This window comes from Grammomys surdaster, unplaced genomic scaffold (assembly GCF_004785775.1).
Source record: "Grammomys surdaster isolate TR1022 unplaced genomic scaffold, NIH_TR_1.0 195, whole genome shotgun sequence".
Classification (NCBI taxonomy): domain Eukaryota; kingdom Metazoa; phylum Chordata; class Mammalia; order Rodentia; family Muridae; genus Grammomys; species Grammomys surdaster.
This window is the reverse complement of record NW_021604640.1, coordinates 144,608-151,133: the sequence shown is the minus strand read 5'-3', so window position 1 is coordinate 151,133 and position 6,526 is coordinate 144,608. Positions and strand designations below refer to the sequence as shown.

The following is a 6,526-nucleotide window of genomic DNA, read 5'->3' as shown; positions in this document are numbered from 1 at the left end:
GTTGTCACACTAGCTTTTTATGTTTCTCCTGTCTCCAACTCACATCTAACATTAGACCATAAGAAACATTGACCCTCTGTACCATGTTTGCCTTTCACCTGTATTCTAGAGATTTTTAATTTAGGTCCTCATCTTTGCATTCCAATTAAATATTATAAAAGTGATCTCCCCAAACAAAGTGGTTCAATTTTAATTTCTTCCTACATTAAAGGGAAATTAAAATGATAATTGTGAAGAAAGTCACTTATATTTCTTTGAAAATAATTTATCATCAAATTATGGTTTCTTTCACATTTTGATTTCTTTTAACAAATGTCATCCAATAATTTTAATTTGTCTGATTTTCACTTTTTATGTCTACTTATGTCACCCACTGCTCGTTTTTCTACTGGAAGTAGATGAGAGGAACTTCACCCTTTATTTTACACTTACTTCTCTAAATTTTTCTACATGTGATATAAAACTATAACCATTTATAAACTACATGCAATAATGTTATCATCTAGAATATCAGACATTTTAAGGTAAATTTATACGTTTATCTTAGCCATTTTTTTTATCTTGACTACAATTTGTATACAGCAAAACTTCATCACTTGCAAAGATCCGATGCTTTTACTTCTTGTAAGAAAAACAGATGTGATGATTACAATGAATGTAGAAGAAATGAAAAGTTCTGGTTGAGTGATATAATTCACATTCTTTTCCAGCCTTCTGGGGATTTTAATACTGTGTACGTAGATAGCATCCAATTGTGAAGGTCAAATAAAAGAAAATGAGGGAACAAGGATGCTCATGCATAAAGTTAACTTTCATATGAATTATTTGAAAACATCTTTGACTTACTATGAAAGGTAAGAAAAATTTATTCAACTAGAGGTAACTTATTTAAATGAGAACTGGTAGGAGTAGCCAAATCGATGCTGTCATTTTTGTCACTTTAAAGAAATTGAGTTGTTCAAGGCATTTGATGCAATCGTGATTTCTTAGATCATGCTACATCTCTCTGGCAGTCAGACTGCATTGTATAACACCACAAAAAAATGTTAGGGATTGGTTCTAATGCTGTCTCAATTCAATTTGGCTCACAAAAGGCCTCATTCCCAGAAGCTGAGGGTCTCTGCCCCCAGCTGTATTTGATTGGCAATAAAGAATTGCCTTATAGCCAATTGCTGGGCAGGTAGACTGGGGCGGGGGTGGGAGGTTTTGGATTTGGGCGGGCTAGGAACTGCAAAGAAGGAGGAATTACCATGATTCACAGGGATATCAGATTTAGAGCTGGAGGAGAGAAAGCCAACCAAGCCATGTAAGAATTTGGTAAGTAGCCAGTCCCTGGTTGGGCCTGGAGTAGCAGGGGAAGTTTTAGGAGTCTCAGGTGTACCGGAAGGCAATATTTGCTAGTAGAGGAAGGTTTAGGAGTGTACAACTTCTGAGCAAATCAAGGTATATTAAAATTAATTGGCCTGTGTATGTGCCACTTTCATTTGTGAATTCAGATAGTACCTGGGCTGGTTGGGCGCATTTGGCCTACAGGGAGCCAGTGTGGCTTAGCCCCTGTTTGCTACAGAATGGCTTCCAACCAGGAGCATCATCTGTAGTGGTAACTTTAGCTACATAAAGATTTCTAACATAATTTGGGGTTAATTAGCCATGTATGAATTAGTTTACTGTTAATAAACATGCAAAGATGGTAAGAAAATAACCATAAATTTAAAACTAATACTTTAGAAAATAACCAGTAAAATGAAAGAGTCCTTGATAAGTTTAAGTATACTTTTGGAGTAAGACTCATGATTTATAAGTCATCCTCAAACCCAAAGGACAAGTAAAATAATTCTTACCATCTAGATACTTCTGATTCAGATTTTCGGGATCTGTGCTTATATATTTGAGAGAATAAATGTTGGCTGTCATGAAGGTTTAATATGCCTCTTATCTCCCATTGAGGGTCTACGAAAATATAACTGAAACATAATATAGTAGAACAGAGTCATCACCTCTTGATTAAAAAATAAAAGCTAAATTACTTCAACATTAAGATAAAATGTATTTGCATATCTGATTATACAAAATGTTAAACTATGATAGATACCCTGTCTCAGAATACTCCATTGAGACAGGAATCCATTTCTATATGAGAATATTTAGAAAGGAACTCTACTCCTCACCTTTGTTTGGCACCCTTGTCTGCATAATATTTCCATTAAATAAATAAATATTTGACAAATCTTAGTGTCACTTACCTATCCTCCACAACTCTAGAGATAAAACAGGAATATTTATAAAAATTCATATGTATATGACATATGTGGATTATAGAAAACTACTAAGTCTCATGTCTCCAGCTGCATATGTAGCAGAAGATGACCTTGTCAGGCATCAATGGGAGAAAAGGCCCTTAGTCCTGTGAAGGCTGGATACCTCAGTATAGGGGAATGCGAAGGCAGTGTGGTAGGTATGGGTGAGTGGATGGGTGGATGGGTGTGGGTGGGTGGGTGGCAGAGCACCCTCATAGAAGCAGGGGGAGGGGGAATGAGATAGGGGGACTCAGGGAACCAGGAAAGGGGATAACATTTGAAATGTAAATAAAGAAAATATCCAATTTAAAAAAAGAACTAAAATGAAAAGGAGAACAGGAAGTTTGGAGGACATGTTAAGGGGGCTCCTCTGGGAAAGTTCATAAAATGAGGTGGTCCATTTGATCATATTTCATTGTATACATGTAAAATTCTTAAAGAATGAATTAAAAATAAATAACTAATTTATGTAAGCAAAAAAGAGAAAATGGCAAGTATTAATCAATAATAAAAAAAGAAGGCTATAGATTTGAGAAGAAATGGGAGACCATCAGGGATTGAGGGAAGAGACCAAATTGTAAATGGTGCCATTATAATATGTTCATAAGAAATTAAAAGTATATAAAATATTAAGAATGTACAATAACCTTTAAAAATATTTCTATCATTTGTTATATTTACACGGACATGTGTCCTCAATGAAATGATGATATTGTGAGTAAAAACTTGACAGTTATTACTGTCGATGTAGTAGCATTAAAGAAAACCTTGGTCAACTAAAACATTTAAAAATAAAATATTCATGTCTGAAAATAGAATATTTTATGAATTATACAAATTGAAAGAAATATAAAGAAAATACTAGGTTTTGTTAGCTCCCAGAGAGGCAATGCATTAGTGATTATAATTAATCTTTTCTGATAACTTCTGCCAATGTACTACATTTTAAAAAGCAAAATTTTAAGAGATACATCATATATAGCACATGTGACTCAAAAATGTCTGCTTATTTTTATGCACTTTAAACATCACTCTATGTATACTAGTTGCCAGTTAACTTTCCTAACAATGGAATCTTAAAAATAGTTCCTATCATGAAAAAATATGGAAACATGAAATATACCTAAACCTCTGCAGATAAAATAATATCATAAAACGTATGCCAGAGGGGTCCCATGCGGCGTCAACATGAGGATCGAGAAGTGTTATCTCTGCTCCGGGCCAATCTATCCAGGCCACAGCATGATGTTCGTCCGCAACGACTGCAAGGTGTTCCGATTCTGCAAATACAAGTGTCATAAAAACTTTAAGAAGAAGAGAAACCCATGCAAGGTCAGGTGGACTAAAGCCTTCCGGAAAGCAGCTGGCAAAGTACAACTAATTTGAATTTGAAAAACGTTGAAATGAGCCTGTGAAATACCAGAGAGCTGTGGAATAAAACTATTGATACAATGAAGAGAGTTGAAGAGATCAAACAGAAGCGCCAGGCTAAATTTATAATGAGCAGTTTGAAGAAAAACAAAGAGCTTCAGAAGGTTCAGGACATCAAAGAGGTCAAGCAGAACATCCATCTTATCCGGGCTCCTCTTGCAGGCAAAGGAAAGCAGCTGGAGGAAAAAATGGTCCAGCAGTAACAGGAGGACGTGGACATGGAGGAAGCTTCCTAACGGTGCTGCACACTGAAGTAAAGTGGAGACTCTTGGCCACTAAGTTATTGATTAGTTCCGTAAGGTCCCCCAGACAAGGGTGATTCATTGTCCTCCCCCTTAAACATTGCAGCCTGTAAAAGCTTCCCCTAGTGGGTGTTAGGTCTCAGCTCCGTGTTCTGCTTTACTGTGTTATACTCTCACAAACAGGAAAGTTTGTGTGTGGATGAAGACATGAACTGTGGCATAACATGGTTGAGCCAACCATCTTCCAGTGTGAGATTTGAAATGATGTGATATTTTCCTTGCATTGGGATAGTCTGTTTATTAGGGTTATTGAAATGGAGGGCACACAAGGAACTGACTGTTGTTATGTCTACCTGAATCTCTTTTGTTTTGTGGTCTAGTATGTTTTGTAACTTCTTAGAGTTGCACAGTGGCAACACACAACACAGATGAATCATGTTGGGCCATCTGACCTGCCTCAGCCATTCTAGTAGGCAGCTGTGAGGTTGGAGGTAGGCTGAGTTGATGGGCTTTGCCTGAATGACATCTTGCTATTTTTGCTTTGGAGAATGCTCAGTTCCAAGTTGTGACATCTGTCCCAAAAGATTGTCCTCTCCTTCCAGCCCAGCAGTGATCTAGAAGCAGAACAACCTTGGTGCCTTTCAAAGTTTAGTGTGTTCTTTTCTTTTCTCTCTTTTTTTGTTGGGGGGGGGCACAGAATCTCTTTGTGTAGCTCTGGCTATCCTGAAACTCACTCTGTAGACCAGGTTGCCTGGAACTCACAAAGATCCACCTGCTCCTGCCTTCCAAGTTTTGGGATTAAAGCTGTGCACCATCATATCCAGCATTTTTTATTTTTTTATTTTTTAAACCTTACAAAAACAACCAAAAAGAAACTGGCTTTTGGAAAGTAGAAATTATAGATAGAATGTTAACTATTATTTGTATATAAATAAAGCCCTTTCTAAAGTAAAAAAAAAAAAATGTATGCCAGAAAATACTTGAAAACTTTACCCCACCAAGCATGCGTACATTTTCCTCTCTGCTCTCAGCATATACTACATTATGTAACACCTCAAAGTTTTACAATTTTTCTAGTATTCTGGGTCATAAAAAGAAGAACTATTTGTGGCAAACATGTCTCCATGGCATCAGAATCATGAATACAAATTTTGAAGCACTCTCCCCAATTATACCTTTATATTTTATATATTGTGCTTCTACTTCCCTCATGGTTTTTCTCATTTCTTTCCAATTCTATTATGTTCTTCATCTATGATTAAATCCATTGATTTAACAAACATGCATGAGTATATTGAATAAGAGTAACCAACACTGAGAAGATTCTATTCAAAATCATATAATTTGGTGCCTTTAAAACAGTATCACAATTTGGATAGATTGTACAATTTCTGTTGTCTTTTCAGAAGCCAAGCTTAGTGATGGAGGAATAGTTTTCATATTGTTGGTGACTAAAATTTGCCTCACTATGGGAAGAATGTGAATAGTTGGTTTTTGTCATTTTTCTTCTGAGAGTCAAGAGTTTCTGGGTCCAGATAAGAAGAATTTGAAAATTTAGGTGGTGGTTTTATGGAATTTACAAGGAAATCTGGCCAAGAATTATATAATTGTTAGTCAGAATCTCAAAATAAAATGCTTGGATTTAAAACAGGAAAGAAAAAGAGATACTATATCACAATTAAGACACATAATGTACAATGTACCAGACATGGTACACATTATAATGTAGAAATCTTCACTAGTTTCACTAATCATAATGGCAAAATTCGTTGACAAATGAGTACTGGATATCCATGTGACAAGGGTTTACTTGGAAGTTCACCATGCTTTCCTGGAAAGGACATTACTGTTAAAGAGCACCCATGTTTTTGAAGTTCCTGGTTTGTCTCAAAGAAGAATCAGGGTTGAACCAAAAACAATGTTTTAGTCGGATAAGCTGCTTGTTTAGCAAAGAAGAAGACCTGGCTTGTAAAATTTACCTGTGACAAAAAAAGTTTGGTTTAGCAGTTTGTTTTATTAACCATAGCACTGCCTAAAACAAAGAGTGTTTTGGGCTGATTCATTCATATCATCCTCTGTCAACCTAACTAGTCTTTCAGCCTAAACTTCAATGAGAGACCCAATCTAAACTATAAAAAGTGTGATGAATTAGTAAGCAATCCCCACTAAACATTGTTCTTTAGATCCATACACATACATAAACACAGACATACACGTACATGTGCAACAAATTCACATACTTATGCACATCCATAGAGAAGAGCTAAATTGTTAGCATCAGAGAAATGATGTCATTTCCATAAGCTTGAACAATAATGAATGTATTGTTCCAATAATGTATAATATATACATCCATAAAGAAGCAGGCCTGATACTCTGTGCATATCCTGTTCTGCTGTCTGCCAAATTTTCAGATGTTCAATTTTTACTTTCCTGGTTTCAGTGGTTATTCCAATTTATATATTCATATCTGAAGAACTGGAAACAGTGACCATAGATTAATAAATACATGTTTCTTCACTATGGTGGTTCTAAATTATCACACTCTATATTGTT

General features: G+C 35.7%; 1 pseudogene; it reads left to right on the top strand.

Annotated features, from left to right (window-relative positions):
- Positions 1 to 3,485: 3,485 nt before the first annotated feature.
- LOC114623280 lies at positions 3,486 to 3,964 on the top strand (annotated as a pseudogene).
- Positions 3,965 to 6,526: the final 2,562 nt, after the last annotated feature.